Raw genomic sequence first — 23,676 nt, 5'->3', positions numbered from 1 at the left:
TGGTACCAATGAAAACTACCGATTGTAACATAACAAATAAGCCCTCGCACGGCTGTGGTGGAGAAAGAATAGAAAAAAGTTCTGGCACTCAGAATATAGCGACAGAAATTGTGCAGAGTGTCCAAAAGCAGATAAGATTGGGCACCATTTATCAGTGCGACACCAGCCACACATCTATGAATTATTTATTTACCCCATTATTATACCCTCTTATTATGCCCTGCTGTACTCTGCCCAGCTTACATATGCTACCACATTATAAATTGAAATACCAGCAAAACCCCAAACAGAACTATTACCAAGCAAAATCTGCGCTCCAAAAGACAAATGGCGCTCCTTCCCTTCTGAGCTCTGCCGTGGGTCCAAACAGCAGTTTATTACCACATATGGGGTATTGCCTTAATCGTGAGAAATAGCTTTACAAGTTTTGGGGTGCTTTTTATTCTTTTTTCCTTGGAAAAAATAATTTTATTTATATTTTTTCAGAAAAATAGTAGATTTTTATTTTTAGAATACATTTAAAATTAGAAAAATTATAATTTTTGGAAATTTTCTTGAAATGTTGATGTTTTTCACAAATAAGCTATGAATTTATTGACCAAATTTTTCCACTAACATAAAGTGCAATATGTCACGAGAAAACAATCTCTGAATCGCTTGGATAGGCAAAAGCATTCCAAAGTTATTATCACATAAAATGACACATGTCAGATTTGAAAAAATGGGGCTGGTCATTGAGGCATCGATGACCCTTGGTCCTGAAAGGGTTAATAACAAAGTCTTCACAGTATGTTTTGCTGTGGAGAGGAAAATTATACTCAGAGGTAGCTAGTATCTAGTATCTTTTGACAACAGTTAACATAAACAGTATTCTATACTGTACACATACCGCTATTCCAGACCATATAAAGAATTTAGACCCCACAAATTAGACCCCAAAATTGATTCAGACCCCAAACAATACCCCAAATTCAGATCCCTATATTACTTAAGAGCACAGATTAGACCATAAAATTAATTTAGACCCCAGACTAAACCAAAAAACGAATTCACACCCAAGGCCAGAACTCTAATTTGTTTTCAGACCACATGCAAGACCCCAAAATTAATTCAGACCCCTAAATCAGACCCCAGATCAGAAAAAAAATTCAGACCCCAGACCAGAACCCTATAAATATATCAGACTCCAGACCAGACCCTCTATATACATTGAGACCCCAGACTAGACCATATATGTAATATGTACATATATGTATATATATATATATATATATATATATATATATATACATTCAGACCCCAGATCCACTATATTAATTTCAGACCCGAGACAAAAAAAATATTTAGACCCCATACCAGAATATATAGTTACTCTCCTCGCTCCCGACTCTTGTCTAGCGCCAGTAACCATTTCAGCGGACTAAGGAGGGTAAGTATACAGGTCTTTCTTATTAGATTAATCCAATAGATAACATTTTTATCTGAAAGATTTTATTTTTATTTCTTTTTTTAAGTGGAGGGGTTCCATGTTGTAATCCTTCCCCCTGCTATGCCCCTAAGTACAACAGAAATACTACTATAAACCACAATATGATGTAGCCTGTATAAAGGCTGCACCATTTTTTTCTTTAATTGAGTCAGTCTATTAATCTCCTATTCATTTACCATAAACGTGAGGTTGAGCCTTCCTAACATGTAGACAGATCACAAACGCAAGGAATATTAATAGCTGGAGGCTCTTAGGTCAAAATGCCCAGCACTTATTCAGAAATAACTTCACATTCCACCAAATGAGATGAAATCATACTGTATATGATTTATATTAAATATAAAAATCAAGTATTCACTTAGTGTAGTGAGATAGCTCTATATAGCATGTTTATATTACTGTGGAGATCGCTTTATTAGTCATTGTACATTTAGACCTCTAGCATGTAGTGCTGCTGTTCTTTAATGTTCCATTAGGGACCTATGGGTTTCCTAGAAGCGGGGACAAGATAGTGATTGCTACTTCTACACGCCCTATAGTTACACCACTGAAAATCAATTGTGATTCATATTAAACAGATGGATATCCTATTATACTTACTAGTCTTTATATAAGTGTATATTGTTGGTCTTTTATTATGTTATTAGCATGTGCAACTAAAATATCATGACATATTTACTTTTTTTTAATTCTTTCTCAGATTTTTACTTAAAGGGGTTGTCTGCTTTGGACATTTCATACTTTTTAGAAAGGTCCCTTGACAATGAACAGATGACATATTGTCCTCCTGCTGCTTGTCTAAAGGTGAAACCCCTTTCAGCACAATGTATAGTTTATTTCAAGCATGCGATTAATATATTTAGAGTCGACCATTTATGTGTTCACTCCTGCTCTACAGTCAGAAAGATATTCTCATTTTATTGAAATATTGCACTGTCAAAACTGATGAAATATTTAGTAGTATCTCATGCAGAGTTTCCCAACCTTTTCAGGCTTGAGGCACCCATGGAAAAATAATTATTTCCTCAGGGCACTCCTACCAAAAATTGTTTACAAAAAGACAAAAAAAACTGCTAAAAACACGCACTACACTCTTAGGCTGAGTTCACACGACCTATTTTCAGACGTAAACGAGGCGTATTATGCCTCGTTTTACGTCTGAAAATATGGCTCCAATACGTCGGCAAACATCTGCCCATTCATTTGAATGGGTTTGCCAACGTACTGTGCCGATGACCTGTCATTTACGCGTCGTCGTTTGACAGCTGTCAAACGACGACGCGTAAATTGACTGCCTCGGCAAAGAAGTACAGGACACTTCTTTGCAACGTAATTTGAGCCGTTCTTCATTGAAGTCAATGAAGAGCAGCTCAAGATTACGGGCGTCAAAGACGCCTCGCATAATGCGAGGAGGAGCTTTTACGTCTGAAATGAAGCAGCTGTTTTCTCCTGAAAACAGTCTATCTTTTCAGACTTAAAAGACAGTTCTTGTGTGCACATACCCTTAGGGTATGTTCACACTGTGTTTTTTTTGTAAGGCAGCAAAAAATCTGCCTCAAAATTCCTAAAGAATTTTGAGGTAGATTTTGAATTGACAGCGTTGTTTGACGCTTTTTTTTTTTTTTCACGTTTTTTTGCCCACATTCTTTTAAGCCATTGAAGCTAATTCAAAAACCGCAGGCAAAAAAGCACTCCAAATGAGCACCGCAGGTTTTCTCTGCCTCCTATTAATTTCAATGAGAGGTCAGAGGTGGAAACCACTCAAAGCCTATCAGCCCCTATTCACAGTAAAATGACCATCAGCCCCCCTCACAGTAAAATGACCATCAGCCCCCAACACAGTTAAATGACCATCAGTCCTCCCAGTAAAGTGACAATCAGCCCCCCTGTAAAGTGACCATCAGTCCACTCCAGTAAAGTGACCATCAGACTCAGCCCCCCAGTAAAGTGACCTTCAGCCCCCTCCAGTAAAGAGACTATCAGCCTCAGTCCAACCCCAGTAAAGTGACCATCAGCCCCCTCCAGTAAAGTGACCATCAGACTCAGCCCACCCAGCAAAATGACCATCAGCCCCTCTAGTAAAGCGACCATCAGCCTCAGCCCCCCAGCAAAGTGACCATCAGCCCCCTCCAGTAAAGACTATCAGCCTCAATCTCCCCCCCAGTAAAGTGACCATCAGCCCCTTTAATAAAGTGACCATCAGCCCCTCCAGTAAAGTGACCATCAGCCTCAGCCCCCCTACCCAGTAAATTGACCATCACAGACAGAGAGTGTGATTATTCCTGGGGAAGGTATAAATACTTACCCTGCCCAGGTCCACAGCGTTAATGGCTCCTTTCCCTCCGTCAGGCTCTTCTAGTGGGAAGTGGTGTTCGGTACTTGTAGCAGACGTGCGTGCGTCACATCTGCTGCAAGAAAAAGTAGTTTTTTTGTTGTTTTATTTTTCAGTGGATGAGCGGAGTGTTGCGGAAACCCCTGGACAGTTCTCACGGCACCCCGCTTGGGAACCACTGATGTAATGTAATATGCCAAAATCCTATTGGGGCAGATTTACTAGACAAAACGCATTAGGATTCTGGCGTACATGCTGTGTGCCACATTTACTGTTTTAGACACTTTTTCAATACAATCGAAAAGAAACGTGGGAAAGGGGACGTGGTCTAGTGGAGAGTGAGTGTGGTATAAAATGTGACACTGTGTGTCAAAAGTGCACTGACATTTTGCCGCAAAAAAACTGATGTAGATTAAGCAAAATAATACGTGTTATAAAGAAGAGAAAAGTGTAAAGCAAGATGCGCCACATTTATCATACAGCATGCACTACTTTGATAAATGTGGCACATTTTGTGACTGCCTTGTCTAAAACTTAGACAGTATAAGTAAATCTATACAATTTATTTCTTTGCCATATGCATATAATTTTTCATATATTTTTTCTCACTGCTACCTTCGATATTCACAGGAAAGCAAAAATAAATTATATATCCCCTCTCATTCTAAATGTTCTTCATGAAATTCTATATGGCTAGGCAGGAAACATTTGAAGTTATGCTTCGTATTTTGAGTAATTCTGAGGAGGGGTATAGTTACATAGTTAGTACGGTTGAAAAAAGACACATGTCCGTCAAGTACAACCAAGGGATGGGAAAAAGGGAAGGGCTGAAACAAAAATTCTTTACATTGACATAGGAGCTGATATTTTTTTATTCTAGGAAATTATCTAAGCCTTTTTTAAAGCCATCTACTGTCCCTGCTGTGATGGCTCCTGCAGTGACTATTCCATAGATTCACAGTTCTCACAGTAAAGAAGGCTTGTCGCCTCTGCAGGTTGAACCTTTTTTTCTCCAGACGGAGGGAGTGCCCCCTTATCTTTTGAGGGGGTTTTACATGGAACAGGTTTTCACTTTATTCTTGTATGGGTCATTCATATATTTATATAAGTTAATCATGTCCTCGTTAGTCGTCTCTTTTCAAGTCTAAATTGGTTTAATTCTTTTCATCTTTCCTCATGGTTCCTCATAACTTAGATTCTCCATGCCCCAACTCCAGGGCATCCTTTCTATGAACTGGAGTTCAGAACTAAACTGCATATTTTAGATGAGGCTGCACTAATGCCTTGTAAATTGGTAATATTTTATTTTATCCCTGTCCCGCCAGTCCATGCGTCTTTTAATACACGACAATATCTTGCTGGCCTTAGAAGCATGCTGTTAGAAGGACAGAAGGACTATATGCAATTACATGGGAAGTAGGGCAGCTTACTGCACTGTTTGTAGAAGTTAGCATCTTCATAATATTTAATATTATTCTTGACACAGTAATACTGTAGAGGAATCTTACTGTCATGATCTGTGGGTATGTGGACCCACTGGGCCGTACTGCCGTAGCGGGATAGCAGCTGGCCAAACAGTGTACCAAGTGAATGTCTATATAGTTCAAGCACAAGGGTACCTGTAGCATTTCAGACAGTAGTAACGGTTAGGCTCAGATTGGACCTTGGCAGCAGACACCAGGCGTGGTGTAACACAGCAGGCGTGACCGATGGCACAACGCAACTGCAACTTTCTAAGGCGCAGGAACAACGGTAGCACGGGATAAAGGTAGCAGGTTTGGGAACACTGGGAAAAGGATAACTCTAAGGGACCATTTGCAAGACTAACACGGGTAAACACAACAACGCTCAGGCAATGAGTGAAAGGGCAGAGCCCTTTTTATAGTCCAGGTTGATCATGGGTTAATTGATGATTATTTTCATGTGCGTGCCATGGCCATTTAAGGCCGGGCATAAGCATGCGCACCCTACGGGACACAGCAGAACATAGCGGAAGTGAGCACTGGTGCCTCCTGGGGAGGAGATGCGGGCCAGCGCTCACAGATCCATGGCTGCGGCCGTGGGGGGGGTGAGTAATCCCGATGGATGCTACAGTTACTTTCTTTGATTATTCTTACTTTATCAAACAGACTTCAAAACCTCTCAAAATTATCTCTGTTTTACTTTGGCAAGTAAGTGTATTATTGTAAATGTCTCTATTTTCTCAGTTATAAATCTGAGGCAACAGCAATCATACCTTGGATGTGTAGTGATGGAGGTTGCAACTCTCCTTTTCAGTTCTCACTTGTCAGCATTGCCTTCCCTGCAGAGCACATACCTTTTATCCTCTTGTTATCTTGAAGCCTGTGCTTGGATCTTAGAATTGTCTTTTAATGATATTCATGGACTTATCTCCCCAGTAGATAGTATAAAATTCAGTTTTTAATGAAATTATTTGCATAAAATTTTGAGATGCAATCACCAAGGAGCTTGAGTGGGGTCAAGGCTCTGTGGCTACTTACAGATTGGGTCATTTATGATATTGTGATGTATAGATTAGTACCCTACCACATATTTAATACTTGAAAATCATGTTCTAAAGGGTATTTTGCATGTCATTCTTTTTATATAAAAATTATGTAAAAAAAAAATGGAAAAGTACAGCCATGAGATACAAATAAGTTTATACTGTATGTTGGCCAAAAAATATTTTCCGCTATAAGTTCAATTTATTTATGTTTAAATTCTATAATTATATGAATGGAACTGGGTATTTATTACAGAAAATATGCACACATGCTGTCAAAGTGCTACATTTCTGCTATACATTTGCGTTGATACAATAGTGACCTTTTCTGTGTACTGTATACATGGAAATCATAGCTGTACAATCTTCCTAATTTCAACCTATTGCAGGTTAAAAACTAGTAATATATAGACTTTTAAACAAAAAAATGAGATATTCTGAGAGCCAAAGCATTTTTATTTTTCCGTCTATCGAGCTATGTGATGGATTGTTTTTGCAGGATGAGCTGTAGTTTTTATTTATTTTGGGGTACATACAACTTTTTGCTGACTTTTCATTCCTTTTTTTTTTTAGGAAGGCAAGGTGACCAAAATGCAGCAATTCTAATTGGTTTTTTTAGGGTGTACACCGTGCGGAATAAATAATGTTATATTGTAATAGTCCAAACATTTACAGGCACAGCAATACCAATTTTATTTTATTTTTTATTGTTTGCCATTTTTTCCATGAAAAAATGTCAAGTGTCATTTTTAACTTTTCATTTATTTTTTTACTATACGGTATATTGTTACATTTTTTCTTTAACTTTAACGTGATATTTTAGTCACTGGTGCAATACACTGCAATAACAATTTCAGTGTATTAGACTTCTAAAAATGGTCTACTGTTAAGGGCATAATAAGAGGACTAACATGGCAGAACTGTGGGCATTCAGTATAGTGCATCGGAACCCGGTATCACATCTCAGGGGACTGATAGAATGACAGAGGGGCCCTCCCTCTGTCTAATAGCTTAGATGCTGCAGTCGCTATTGATCACAACATCTAAGCGATTTTACATCTGGGATCTCAGTTATCACATCCCAGCCTTTGGAGCGAGGTGTTAGCTGTAATACTCAGCTGCTTATGAAGCGGACTCAGCTTCCAAACCCACCCCAAATTACTCCCCCTCGCCATGGGAGGGGCTATCACTATTTAATGCACACTCCTTCTGCAGCATTCTTTGACCCGTCTGCGTCCTGATGGGAACGGGTTTTCACCCACCCACCTACCTAGTAAGTATGGCCTTTTTGGTGGTTTTGATTATATCTATGTCCCATTTTTTCTGTTCATGAAATACATGTACGTCATGGTGGGTAAACAGATTATAGGAAGTCTGAACAAAACTAATACACTCAATTATACCTAGGGTATGGTGACACAGGGATTAATAGAGCACCAAAGAAAGAATCCCAGTGTCATTTACTGCCCCCAAGGCCCTGCACTAGGTATAACACAGTGCAGTACACAATACGGTAGGATAGCTCTACAAAGACTGCATTAATTCATCTATATTGTGCTGCCTTAATGCAATTAGAAGAAAAAATATCATTAAGCTAGAACACAAGAAAACAACACGCAAGCTAACTGTAGTTCAAAGACATAGGTATGAGTGAGAAAAATGAGCCATGGCAAGGATCAAACATAAAATAGTCTGTAATTAGAAGCAATCTACCATTTAAGCAGCGCAGTGTAGATATAATTTTTTTTAAAAAGTTACAAAGTACGTTGTTTTTTAAAAAAAAAAAAAAAGAAATGTCAAGTTCAAAAAACAAGACATCTAATTTTTTTCCATAAGTCTTTCATTATTGAAAAAAAACAAACAACAACTATACTTAATTGGCATTTCTGCAAATTATAACATGATCACGCTATGTATTCCTTACTGTGAATGCCATAAAAAAAATAATATGAAAAACAATGGTAATGGAATTAAAAAAATTAGAGAAAAAGTGGCAAGTACCCCAAAATAGCACCAATAAAAACTACAGCACGTCTCGCAAAAAACAAGCCCTCACATAATATCGTTGACTCAAAATAAGAAAGTTATGGCTCTTAAAATATGGCGACATAAAACAAATGATTTTTTTATTTAACCCCTTAAGGACACGGACAATTTTGGCCTTGAGGACAGAACAATTTTTTTATATTTCCGTCTTTGCATCCCGACGCTCATAACTCTTTTATTTTTTGTACGACGTAGTTGTATGAGACTTTGTTTTTTGCGGGACGAGTTGTACTTTATGTAGGTACCATTTTTTGGTACAAACACATTATTGTTTAATTTCTATAAAGTTTTATTTTGGCGAAAATGCAGAAAAAAAGCAGTTCCGCTGCAGTTTTAATTATTGTATTTTTTACACCATACACTGATCATTATAAATAATGTTATACATTTGTTGTACAGGTTGTTACGGTTGTGGCAATACCAAATATGTCTGTATTATTTCATGTTTTGGGACTTATATTTTAAAAAGTTTATTTATTATAAAAAAATGTGTGTTTCTGTGTATTTATTTTACTTTTTATTTATTTACTTATCATAAATTTTTTTTGACATTCATTTAAAAAATGTTTTTAATTCCATAAAGGGATTTATCATTTTGATTTTGATTTTTTAACTGCAATGTACTGCCATAGATCTATATGCTAGTACATTAGCCTGTGCACTGATTGTACACAGGCAGTTGTTAGGTCATACCTAAGTATGCCCTAACAACAGGAAATATGTTCAGACAGCCCTGGGGTCCTTTAGTGGACCCTGGGCTGTCTGGCCATACAATTTATGGGCTTTGATCGCGTCACAGTTATCTTCTATGACGCGATCAATGTGCAGTACCCTCTCCTTGAACGCCGCAATCAGTTTTCATCGTGGCATTCAAAGGGTTAACGGCGGAGAGAAGATGTTTCTCTTCTCTCTGCTGTCAGAGCGGGGCTGTGGCTATGTATTACAGCCGTTGCCCCGCTCTTGATCGCGCGCACAGACGGCTGTCACACAGGACGAGAATGCTCGTCCTAATGCGCCAAGTACGCGCCGCTCAGGACAAGCATTCTCGTCCTGTGTCGGCAACCAGTTAAAAATAGTCATTTTATTGTGCAAAAGCTGTAAAACATAAACAAACCATATTAATTTGGTATTGCATTAATCGTAACGACATGCATAAAAAGTTAACATGTAATTTATGGCGCACAGTGAATGCTGAAGAAAAATATAATATATAATAAGAAAAAGTGATCAAAAAGTTGCATGTACCCCAAAATGGTACCAATAGAAACTGTAAAAAACAAGCACTCCATCACTGGAAAAAGAAAAAAAAATATGGCTCTTAAAATATAGCCATTTTTAAAAAAAAAGTGTTTTAGTATGTAAAAGTAGTAAAACATCAAAATAACGATATACACTTTGTATTGCCGTAATTTTACTGACCCGCATAATAAAGTTAACATGTTGTTTATACTGCACCATGAATGCCGTAAAAAATAAAAAATAAATATAAACAATGACAGAATCACTGTTTTTTGATCACCTAGCGTCCCAAATAATAAAAAGTGATAAAAAATAGTCTTCTGTACCCTTAAATGATACCAATAGAAGCTACAGCTCATCCCGCAAAAAAAGCCCTCATACGGATATGTCAATGAAAATATAAAAAAAGTTATACCTCCAGTAAGACAAGGATTAAAAAACATCCTGATGTGCAGGCCGAAGGGGTATATTCTTTCAGTTTCAGGAAGTGATTATCAAGGCCCTAATATTTGGGAACCAAGACGTAGAGGGCTTAAGCACATCTGCTGGACGCTAGGGAGCCCATATTGTATTAGGGCAATACTTTCCCAGTGAAATTTCAAAAAGGAAAGGTCCCAAAATAGGTGCAGATGTATTGCCATACCTAGGAGAACCAGCTTAACAATTCATGGGGTATGTGTCCTCAGTGGCACAGGCTGAGCGCAACATATTGCGCAATGAAATTGCATATTCGTGGAAAAATTGCAATATTCTCTTTGCACCATCCACTGCACATAAATTTCTGGAAAACACTTGTGGGTCTAAATGCTTACTACACCCTTAAATTAATGGCTTGAGGGGTGTAGTTTCCAAAATGGGTTCACTTCTTGGGTGTGTCTATCACTATTTGACATGAGAGCCCTTTAAACTGTGTGCAAATGCCTTGTAAATCACCAAACTCGGCCTCAAATGCGCATGGTGCTCTTTCACTCCTGAGCCCTGTCAAATATCCAGGCAAAAAATTAGAGTCACATGTAGGGTATTTCTGGGCACCACATATTGGGCACTGAAATGCCATATTTATAGAAAAATTGCCATATTCACTCTGCAACATCCACTGCACACTAATTTCTGGAAAACATCTGTTGGGTCAATATGCTCACTACACACTTTGAGGGGTGTAGATTTCAAAATAGGGTCACTTCGGAGTGGTTTTCACTGCAATGATACCTCAGGCGCTTAGCAAATGAATGTAACGACCAAAATTTACCACTAACATAAAGTGCAATGTGTCATGAGAAAACAATCTCAGAATCCCTTAGTAAAGCCATTCCAAAGTTATTACCACATAAAGAGAGACATGTCAGATTTGAAAATGTGTCTCTATTCAGGAAGGTCAAAACTGAGGTGGCAAGGGGTTAAGTATCATTTGTCATAGTAAAGTATCAAGGAGAAATATAGCTAACAGTGGGAATAACATGATCTAATTTCAGGTGGCTGTAATTTTTCTACGTAAAGTAGTATACTTGTTTCTACAGTTCTAGTTGTTGTTTCTCTACATGTAGCAGAAGTAACAGCTAGTTTGTTTCATTACAAAGACAAACATATGTGTAAGAACAGACAGTTAGAAAATAATGTTTTTTTTCTCCTAGAAACTATGAGTATGTATGAAATTAATTGAATTGAAATCTGAGAAATATGATTTTCAGAAAATTTTATCTCTCCATGCTTCAATTGTGAAAGAGTGTGTGTTCAAGTGCTTAAGTGCAAGAAAATTTGTGGGCTAGAGGTTTTATACAACTTCATATTTTACCGAAAGTAATAATGTCATTGATGGATACAAATGCTTAAAGATTGTGATTTTTCCTACCGCAGGACTTCTGAACTGCCATAATCTTCCAATGGAATCATTAAAATTGGCAGCGTTGTTGTAGAAAGTACATTTTATGACAAACCAATCTTTATTTTCTATTTTTTAGTGCTCAAATAAAATGAGACATCGAAATAAAGTCTAATGATAATCATAACCTTAAAAAAGAATCAATTGAATTTCGGTAAAACACCCCTGACAAAATGAATATATATAGACATTGTCAGTAATTCACTCACACTTTTCAGTAATTCTCTTACACTTTGCCTTGTCACTGATTTTAAAACTTGGACAATTAGGTATTGAGAAGCAAAGGTTCTCAAAATACTCTGACAATTTCTTTTTATAGCTGATGATGTATTTTCTAGTGATTTTATGGGGTAACCGATCCAGGAATATGACTATAATGTCTTTCCACATTAGAAAAAAGAAATAAAAGTTGTAGTTGAGAGCTGTAAGTCTATGGAACTTTCAGCCAATAGGTATCGTGAGTGGTTACTTTTATTTAAAGAGGCTCTGTCATCCGATTATAAGTGCCTTATCTCCTACATAATGTGATCGGCGCTGTAATGTAGATAACAGCAGTGGTTTTTATTTTGGAAAAACGATCATTTTTTAGCAAGTTATGAGCAATTTTAGATTTATGCTAATTACTTTCTTAATAGACAACTGGGCGTGTTTTTACTTTTTACCAACTGGGCGTTGTACAGAGGAGTGTATGACGCTGACCAATCAGTGACCAATCAGTGTCATACACTTCTCATTGTTCCAGCCCATTGTTACATTGTGATTGTGCAGTGAAAGAAGCTGGGCTGGAACAATGAGAAGTGCATGAAGCTGATTGGTCACTGATTTGTCACGGATTGGTCAGCGTCATACACTTCTCTTTACAACTCCCAGTTGGTAAAAAGTATAAACATGCCCAGTTGTCTATTAAGAAACCAATTAACATAAAGCTAAAATTGTTCATAACTTGCTCAAAAATGATCGTTTTTCAAAATAAAAACCACTGCTGTTATCTACATTACAGCGCCGATCAGATTATGTAGGAGAGAGGGCATTTATAATCTGGTGACAGAGCCTCTTTAACGTAACAGTAAACCTAGAAATGTATAATAACCAGGAGATAAACTTGCTCACACCGTTTGTCAGTCTGCAGGTTCTTCTGCATGTTCCTGAAACTGTCTTGTAGATATCCTGCAAAGGACACTTGGGATAGATTCCTGCTGATCTCTTCCATTTTCAGCTAGAGAATGGCCGAGGGGGGTCTTAGCCAATTGTAATATGAGACAAATCAGATCCTAGTAAAGGAGAAGATGAAGGATGGAGGTGCTGGGAGATATATATGTATATATATATATATATATATATATATATATATATATATATATATATATACAGTGAAGGAAATAAGTATTTGATCCCTTGCTGATTTTGTAAGTTTGCCCACTGTCAAAGACATGAACTGTCTAGAATTTTTAGGCTAGGTTAATTTTACCAGTGAGAGATAGATTATATTTAAAAAAAAAAACTGAAAATCACATTGTCAAAATTATATATATTTATTTGCATTTTGCACAGAGAAATAAGTATTTCATCCCTTTGGCAAACAAGACTTAATACTTGGTGGCAAAACCCTTGTTGGCAAGCACAGCAGTCAGACGTTTTTTGTAGTTTATTATGAGGTTTGCACACACGTTAGATGGAATTTTGGCCCACTCCTCTTTGCAGATCATCTGTAAATCATTACGATTTCGAGGCTGTCGCTTGGCAACTCGGATCTTCAGCTCCCTCCATAAGTTTTCGATGGGATTAAGGTCTGGAGACTGGCTAGGCCTCTCCATGACCTTAATGTGCTTCTTTTTGAGCCATTCCTTTGTTGCCTTGGCTGTATGTTTCGGGTCATTGTCGTGCTGGAAGACCCAGCCACGAGCCATTTTTAATGTCCTGGTGGAGGGAAGGAGGTTGTCACTCAGGATTTGACGGTACATGGCTCCATCCATTCTCCCATTGATGCGGTGAAGTAGTCCTGTGCCCTTAGCAGAGAAACACCCCCAAAACATAATGTTTCCACCTCCATACTTGACAGTGGGGACGGTGTTCTTTGGGTCATAGGCAGCATTTCTCTTCCTCCAAACACGGTGAGTTGAGTTAATGCCAAAGAGCTCAATTTTAGTCTCATCTGACCACAGCACCTTCTCCCAATCACTCTCAGAATCATCCAGATGTTCATTTGCAAACTTCAGACGGGCCTGTACATGTGCCTTCTTGAGCAGGGGGACCTTGCGGGCACTGCAGTATTTTAATCCATTACGGCGTAATGTGTTACCAATGGTTTTCTTGATGACTGTGGTCCCAGCTGCCTTGAGATCATTAACAAGTTCCCCCCGTGTAGTTTTCGGCTGAGCTCTCACCTTCCTCAGGAATGGATGAAGGATACCCCACGAGGTGAGATTTTGCATGGAGCCCCAGATCGATGTCGATTGACAGTAATTTTGTATGTCTTCCATTTTCTTACTATTGCACCAACAGTTGTCTCCTTCTCACCCAGCGTCTTACTTATGGTTTTGTAGCCCATTCCAGCCTTGTGCAGGTCTATAATCTTGTCCCTGACATCCTTAGAAAGCTCTTTGGTCTTGCCCATGTTGTAGAGGTTAGAGTCAGACTGATTAATTGAGTCTGTGGACAGGAGTCTTTTATACAGTTGACCATTTAAGACAGCTGTCTTTAATGCAGGCACCAAGTTGATTTGGAGCGTGTAACTGGTCTGGAGGAGGCTGAACTCTTAATGGTTGGTAGGGGATCAAATACTTATTTCTCTGTGCTCAATGCAAATAAATATATATAATTTTGACTATGTGATTTTCTGTGTTTTTTTTAAATATAATCTATCTCTCACTTGTAAAATTAGCCTAGCCTAAAAATTCTAGACTGTTCATGTCTTTGACAGTGGGCAAACTTACAAAATCAGCAAGGGATCAAATACTTATTTCCTTCACTGTATATATATATATATATATATATATATATATATATATATATATATATATATATATATATATATATATATAATTATGCATTTCCTATGTTTAGTGTTCCTTCAAAGGAGGCTTGGATGCCTTTCTGGAAAAAACATAGTAGCAATATATATTTTTAATTACAATAGATTGTGTTGCTGTTGGGAATTAAACGATTGAAGTCATGCAAGGATTTTTTTTTTCTAACAGCTACCTAACAACAGTTTAGTTTGTGCTTTCCTCTGGATCCACACATCAAAAAAATAATAGATTGAACTTGATGGATATAGTAAGACAGTGTTCCCTAACCTGAAGCTCTAAGGCCTCTGCTTTTGGCTCCCCACCTGGTGGCAACTCTAAATATTATTGTGCATTAGTGGGACCAGGGATGTCATAGTATTACTAGAGCGTGGTAACAGGGTCAAAACCATATCACTGACAGTTAACACCAGGGTACCAAATCACTTGGTTATACATTTGATTTGCTTTTTTACTTTTAAGATTCAGTGTATCTCAACACCACCTACCATATTTTAAAGTGACTCACAACATACAAAAAGTTGGGGATTTCTGCTGTAAAATAAAACTACATTTAAACAAATTTTGTACACTACCTCACAAGCAGTCTTCCAAAGAAGATTAAGCCATTGAGCTTCACCATGATTAAAAATCAAAGCCTTTTTTCAATTCCATAAAAAGTGACACTCCTATGCATCGGCTGTGTCTGGTGTTACATTTCAGCCCATTTAACTTAAATGAAAACAATGCTTCTAGGGAGTAATTTGGCATCCAATAGAACATGTCAGAATTTTTTTCCATGAAAATTTTTTTCTGTATTTCTCCAAATGAAATTGTAGCTTCATGGAGGTAATGTATGGAGCCATACAAAACAAATCTGTAATATGGCCTTTTGATGAGCCTTAAGATGTAATAGCTCAAAACAAGGTAAATGGAGCGCAAAACTTGTGAGTACATTAACCAAAAACACTTGTGCCACCTAGGGTTAATATTTTATACTAAAGAATATGTATATTTAGAACAATATATCCACTTTTGTGATGGCTAACAAACAAAATGAAGTGCATTACCATCACCAACTAAAGTGTGGCGCAGAATTTGTGAAAGAGCATTTAATTTCTCTTCATGTCTTGTTGCAAGCTGGGGCCCTGGATTTGCATGTTTACTGAAAACCATAAGAGATTCATTTATTTTATTTCTTGATCATTTTTATGAGTTTTCAGTTCACTGCCGAGTTGGATTTGAGTCAAATCATTAAGACAATTATTGGCTGCATAGCGGTTGTTTGATTAATTAGCCTAAATGTAGGCACAAGTGGTCAAATTATATTACATATTCATTAACATTAATTATCTGCTTAAATTACTGACTTATTTCTGTGTTGGGTTGTGACAAGAATTTGTTTTTCATAATATGAAACAATTGAGACATTTTTAGAAAAAAAAACGAATTCTGTCAATTTTGATTTGTGGCTTGTTTGTGTATTTCTGTCACTTCAATCATTTATTTATATTTTTATCAATTTCATTAAAGAGCATTTGCACCTTGGATTAAAAAAAAAAATCCTTGAATTGTCTTCTGACAAATAGTTAGAAATTGTATTCATCTAATTTATTTATAAAATGTTCTTTCCCCTCTGTTACAATGAATTATTTCATTCAGTGTACACAGAGGTGAAGAGAGGTGGTACACAGCGTGCACAGAGGTGAAAAGAGGTGGTACACAGCATACACAGAGGTGAAGAGAGGTGGTACACAGCGTACACAGAAGTGAAGAGAGGTGGTACACAGCATACACAGAGGTGAAGAGAGGTGGTACACAGCGTGCACAGAGGTGAAAAGAGGTGGTACACAGCGTACACAAAGGTGAAGAGAGGTGGTACACAGCGTACACAGAGGTGAAGAGAAGTGGTACACAGCGTACACAGAGGTGAAGAGAGGTGGTACACAGCATACACAGAGGTGAAGAGAGGTGGTACACAGCGTACACAGAGGTGAAGAGAGGTGGTACACAGCATACACAGAGGTGAAGAGAGGTGGTACACAGCGTACACAGAAGTGAAGAGAGGTGGTACACAGCATACACAGAGGTGAAGAGAGGTGGTACACAGCGTACACAAAGGTGAAGAGAGGTGGTACACGCATACACAGAGGTGAAGAGAGGTGGTACACAGCGTACACAGAGGTGAAGAGAGGTGGTACACAGTGTACACAGAGGTGAAGAGAAGTGGTACACAGTGTACACAGAGGTGAAGAGTCCACTTAGCAAAGAATAAAATGGGGCTGTTTTTAGGCAATGGGTTTACTCCATCACAACCCTACCTGTACACGAGGGCTAAGTTGCTACCTATCTGGCATTCAATGATTCTTGGGTTAATTCCCCACATCATTGTTTGCTAACATAGAAGTATCGGGAATCCTTGCACAACTTCTCACCACTTATTAAAATAAGGTCTGCCGCAAACCTGGACAAGACTCATTCTTCCCAGGAGCCCCAGAGCAGCTGCATGGACACCCTCTATGATACATATTCCCTTGAATAAATTTCCATATTTCTTCGTTTGGGGAAAGGGAATGGATAAACTGGCTAGTGTAAACTAATAGCTGTCCCATAGAAATGAATAAGCTCTGGTGACTGATCCATCCTGGTCATTGGTTTTCACAAAACATACTGCAAAAAAAAGCACTTGTGTGGACGTGCGCTTAAGCTTGGTGGACTGTATGGCAGCTATATGGTTGTGCCTTAACTTTAATAGAACCTGATAGGAAATGGGGGAATAGAGTGTTAAACAGCTTTATTCTTGTAGTAAAAATAATCTGCCTCTATTTTTACAACTATATGATACATCTTATGATTTTTATGTACAAATGCTTTCAGATTAAATACAACAATAAATATTTTTTTTTTTAACATATCTGTTATATTATACTTGCATAAAAAATTATACTTGAATAAAACCTGATAGCTTTTGATTACAATTGAAGGGATTTTACTTTTTTATATCATAAAGCTTTTTCATTCTATAAATAAAAGTTATGCAGTTTTCTAATATAGTTTGTGTATCAATTCTTCACAGTTTTGAAGATCGCCTTTGTTGTCATTGAATGCGAATCTTCATTGTGTACATCCAGTGAATGAAAATCTGTCATGATCATGTGATGATCACACAGGTGCATTGCTCGTTACAGTACAGGTATCAAAGCTGTGTCTTGTAACATGCTGAGCACCTGTGTGTCCATCAGATGATCAGGTCAGATTCTCAACCTCTGGATGTAAACAATGAAGATTCCAATTAATTGACTACAAGCAGAGATCTTAAAAATTGCCAGGAATCAATACATAAAGTATATAAGAAAACTGCAGACCTTTTATTAAATATTTAATTTGTCTGTAATAAGGCATCACACATGCTTTTAAAGGGATTTTCCCAGTATCATAAATTATCTACAGATAATAATTTTCTGATCGCTAGGGGCTCCACCGCTGGTACCCTCACAGATCATGATAACGGGGGTCACAAACATTCCATTCCTCCTCTCTGCTGGACCTCATTAAATGTAGCAGCAGTCCAGCATGCACACCGCCACTCTATTTAAAGTCTATGGGAATGAAGGAAACAGCTGAGTACATCGCTCGGGCACATTCTTGACGGACACTCCATTCAAGCTCCTTCTCACTGCAGGGGGGTACAGTGAGAAGTATCTTTGGGTTCAAGACTCCCATTCTCACGATTGGTGGTAGTCCCAGCGGTATGACTTATCCTGTGGATAGGTGATTATTTATGATTCTGGGAAAAACCCTTTAAGTACGTTCTCTAAAACTTATTTAGATTAGATTGATAAAAGATCTAATGCATCCATAGTAAACTTTCCAGCTTTATGCAACACAGTATTTCCTAGTAAAATACTCATGTTAGCCTTGGTTCTCACCACATTTTTGCAACCTGCCAAAAGGTACTTTTTTTTAAAGATTTACAAAGAGGACAGAAAAAAAAGGAGCTTGCCTTATATTTTTGTGCTTAGTTGCATCCTGTTTTAATGGTAAATTGACCCAACAAAAAAACAGTACCTTTCAATAGGATGCAAAAACGTGTCGCGAACCTAGCCTACACATTTAGATGAGCTATATTATCCAAGCACCAGATGGAGTGGAATATTTTTCACCAATCTTACAAATATAACTTTCATATTTGATACTTGATGTGTCCCTCCGAAGGATAAATGTAATTTTTACTATCATAAAGAGGATGCCACACTTTAAATGCAAAATGGCTGTGCCATTCACATATTTTAAGCAGACATGAGTTACCATGGTTACAGCTAAGCGAATGAAATAGTAAGCATATGAAAATCCACCAAAATAAACTTGTAGAGGAAGCGATTTAATAGCTTATCCTGTCACATGGGATTGGAAAATAACACTTTAAAAAAAAAAAATTCTAATTCTCATTTTTTTTCTTTTCTTGAATTAACCTACATTATATGCAGTGTATGTATCACAACATTTTTATGACATATTTACCTTTACTTTCTAATTAATGGCAATCTTGAATCTTGAATTCACAGTGTTTAGTAAATGTAATCTTACTGAAGATATGTAGGAGATTCAGGCACATCTGGAATGAATCAAACTGTCTGCTTTCTGTCCCAAATCCATATTCTTCATACTGCACGACTATACTGCATTTATTTCTGTCTGCATTACATTTCACCACAGCAAAAGCAATCGACTTTTTTCCCATAAAGTAGGATATGTACCATGTAGCATGTGTTACTCCAATAGACTCTAAGTGAGTTGATCAGGTTTATATAATTGTATGAGAGGTCACTGGATTCTTGACAATAGGTCATATAAATCCAGCTCAGCTAGAGTGCCTCTGTCATTAGACAAAGACGCACAAACAAAAATATCTATAAAATGTTCATAAGGAGTTAAAAAGATAGTGACCAAAAAAAAATCAATAGTGACCCGCAAAGAAAAAGTATGTCCGCTTCTGCTCCATACAGTGATGTTTTCCCCTTTTAGGCCCCAAACAGTAACACTGCCCCCTTTGTGCCCCACGCAGCAATAATGCCCCCATTTGTACTCCCCATAAAGAATAAATGCCCCTTTTTATGCACCCCACATACAGCATTAATGGCCTATTTTATGCTCACCCCACAGAAATATAAATGTAATTTAAAATAAATAAAAAAATATTCTACTTACATAACCCCATTCCAAAGGTTGGCAGAGAGGCTGGGTCCTCTTCCGGATTGTACTGTGAGCTTCCAGGCATGCCAACGTCTTATGCTCTCAGTGGCCTGGTGCACCCAGCACCATGTGGTCACTGCATCCCGCCACCTGCCCGGAGCCAAACTTTTTTTATCATTAAATGATTGCTTATTTGCTGCAGTTGTATTCCTTTTTACTTAGGTACAGCGCTGTGAACAAGTGTTTGTTCCTCACGTAATATCTTCTAGTTTTGCTAATTTTTTCACATTTAAATGTTTCAGATCATTCAACTAATTTTAATATAAGATAAAGACAACACGAGTAAACACAAAATGTATCTTTTAAATGATAATTCCATTTATTGAGGATAAAGATTTATTCAAAACCTATATCCCCCATGTGAAAAATGTATTGCCCCCCTAAACCCAATAACTGGTTGTACCACCCTTGGCAGTAACAACTGCTTTCAAACGTCTGCAATAACTTTCGATGAGTCTTTTACATTGCTGTTGAGGAATTTTGTCCCACTCTACTTTGCTTGCCACAGCATCTCAATGGGATTCAAGTCAGGACTGTGACTTAACCACTCCAAAAATCTTAATTTTGCTTCTTTTGAAGCCATTAAGACGTAGACTTGCTTGTGTGATTCGGATCAATGTTCTGCTGCATAACCCAACTGCGATTGAGCTTTAGGTCACAAACTGATGGACGGACATTTTCCTTCAGGATTTTTTGATCGGGAGCAGAATTCATGGTTACATCAATTATGACAAATCGTTCAAGTCCTGCCAAAGCAAAGCAGATCCAGACAATTATACCCCCACCATGTTTGACTGCTGGTATAATGCTCTTATTGTGAAATATATTGTTCATTTTATGCCAGATGTAACGAGACCCATCTCATTCAAAATATTCCACCTTTAGCTCATCAGGCTAGAGAATATTATCCCAAAAGTTTTTGGAGGTCATCTAGATGATTTTTGGAAAATGTGAGACAAGACTGTGTTCCTTTTGGTCAACAGTGGTTTGTGCCTTGCAAACATCCGATGGATGCCATTTTTGCCCAGTGTCTTTCTTATAGTGGAATCCTGTATATTAACCTCACATAAGGCAAGTGAGGCCTGAAGTTCATAGGTGTTTGCCTGGATTCTGTTGTGACCTCCTGGATGAGTCATCGATGCACTCTTGGAATTTTGATAGGCGGCCACTCCTGGGAAGGTTCACCACTGTTCCAAGTTTTCTCCATTTGTGGATAATGGATCGCACTGTGGTTCACTGGATTCCCAGAGCCTTAGGAATTAATTTGTAACCCTTTCCAGACTGGTAGGTTTCAATGACTTTGTTTGGCATCTTTATTAGAATCTCTTTAGAACGTGGCATTGTAAGCTGCTATTTGAGACCTTCTAGTCTGCTTCACGTTGCCAGGCAGGTTCCATTTAAGTGATGCTTTAATTCAACAGGTCTAGTAATAATCATGCCTGGGTGTGGCTAGTGCAATTGAACACAATTGTCAATTGAATTTGGTTAGTTGGGTGATTTAGTAGCGAAGGGGGCTATTACTTATTTACATAGGGCCAGGTAGGCATTTTGTGTTTCCTTGGATTATCTTTGTCTAATATTAGAAATAGCTTAATAATCTGAATCATTTATATGTTTTAAATATGTAAAAATAGAAGAAACTTTTTACAGCACTGTATAACTTGTTAATAATGTTGAGTGGCGTTGAAATACATTAAAGTGAAACTCTGGGCATAAGCTAAAAATTCATCCACAGTGGCGTCTTCTGGGAGCAGCCTGCCTTTATGCTCAGATCCCAGGTGGTAATTGTCATGACTGTCTAGGGAATTACCCACTGTTAAACCCTGCGTATGTACACACAGTAATAGGTGGGTTATGTAAACCGCTGACCGAAACCAGAGTGTACAGGCAGGCTGCAGGAGTAGCCTCTAGAGGAAGGTCATGGATCCCTCTGATCAACAGGGGTCATTTAGGTGAGAGTTTTGGGGGTCAGGTGGGCTGCATGAATCTAGGCTAAAGCTCGCTTTTCAGCATTTACAGAGTGTTGCTTTAAATCTACAGCTGCAACATGGAAACACTGAATAAATTTTGCTTTTAGTATTTTTAATACTTGTGTATTCTAATTTTTCAATCAAATTATCTTCAAAGTAGAATGTATGCATGCTTGAGTTTGCTACATCTTAAAAAAGACTAAAGCAGTATAATGTAATACCACTTAATTGTGTAGTGTGTTTTAAGGTGTCTCTAAAGTCTAACTGTGCTTCTTTTTATCTGACCAATAAAAGTCATAAAAAAGGGAAAGCTACAACAGAGGCATATAAACATAAAGATTCATTCAAATACAAAGAATCCATTCAGCGTGTAGGCTGAGAGGAATGCCAGCAAGCCTGTGAAAGAATTTTCCTTTGGCATCAATTGGCACACTCAAATGAGAGAGAAAAAATAAATAAAACTGTGCCTCTTTTTATTGTGCTGTGTTGTATACTGTGTGTTAACCCTTTCATAGCAATTTGAATATTGCAGAATGCTGATCGCTTTTACACTTGCCTCCAACTTTGTTGCTGCTACAACAGTTAATAAACAAAGTTTGTCCTTCCATGTTCTCCGTTAAATCATCGCCCCCATCCTACACTTGGGGATGTGACCAGAATTTTGCACAAAACAAAGTATTCATTTGTTTCTACTATGTGATCCTGCTTTAGAAAATGTTTTTGAGAACATTTTGTAAGAAGAGTTGGGACTTTACCACAATCAGTTCAGAATTGTCTTGCAGTTCATCTGATGTTACAGTCTTCAAAGCATGTTGCATAGGAGGAAATATAATGTGAAGGTTAGAACTTTAGAGGATTCAGATATGTTGTCTATACTAACACATTGTGTGAGCCATTTTCTTAACGCTTTTTTTGCTACAACTATTTTGGCTGTGCGTAACTTATCATTTATTTTCTACTAATATTATGGGTATTCAAAATTAATTTGTGTTAATAATAATAATCATTTTATTATTACTATTTGTTTCAATGATTTTTATTAAAATTTTACAGATAAAGTTTACAAATTATTAAACAAACAAAGAAATGTGCAATGTCTTAAATCCACATATATCGAGACAGGTCAAGTATCTGTTGTCATCTTATGTCTTGGACACTAGTATGTAGAATTCCGACCTTTATAGGCATTTTATTATTACTATTATTTCATTGTTTTTCTATAATTAGTAACCAATTTTATAATTTGTTTTAAAAACATTGTAGAATATGGACACATACTATGGCTCACACCACATCAGTATACATAGTACTGTAACAAAAACAACATAAGTTTCATACTGTTAGATCATAGTATAATGAATCCATTAAAATCCTTTCATTTTGATTAAAGCACACATGTAGGTTCATTTATAAGTTTCATAGAGTTCATTTCCAATTTCCTCCCTCCTTGCATTGTATACAAATATGTTGGAATTAAATAAAATTTCACTTTCATTCATTTAATAAATCATATTAATGAATTCTAATTAATTATGTCCAAGTAAATAACTGCAAGCTACAAATTGTACAATATATGAAATGTTCTATTATCAAGTTCAGGAAAAAGCCTTGTATTAACATTTGTGTTTAACATCATGTTTAGGAATTATTATTTGGTTTTCATTAGTTTATTTCAATGACTCATCAACGTGAAATATTGAGCTTACCAAAAATACTATGACAGATATATGTACACTATTCAAGAGATTATGAGGCTATTAAGCATTATGGTGTGATGGGAGATGAGTTATTTGTCTAACACTGATGATACCTGAGCTTTACAGCCTTTCTTTGGTATATACTAAACCATTATTTACTCCTGTTTTTGTGTGGCATGTGAACCTTTAAATTTGTATTTTATTTTTATTAGTTTCTGTTCCTACATAAAACAAACTGTTTTACACAATTTTACATTTTT

General features: G+C 37.2%; 1 protein-coding gene across 7 annotated transcripts in view; it reads left to right on the top strand.

Annotated features, from left to right (window-relative positions):
- Window positions 1-23,676, top strand: part of DMD (dystrophin) — a 2,416,993-nt gene that overhangs the window by 1,841,161 nt on the left and 552,156 nt on the right. The window lies entirely within an intron of this gene.

Source organism: Rhinoderma darwinii, chromosome 2, assembly GCF_050947455.1.
Source record: "Rhinoderma darwinii isolate aRhiDar2 chromosome 2, aRhiDar2.hap1, whole genome shotgun sequence".
Lineage (NCBI taxonomy): Eukaryota > Metazoa > Chordata > Amphibia > Anura > Rhinodermatidae > Rhinoderma > Rhinoderma darwinii.
This window is presented reverse-complemented; position numbering and strand designations above follow the sequence as displayed.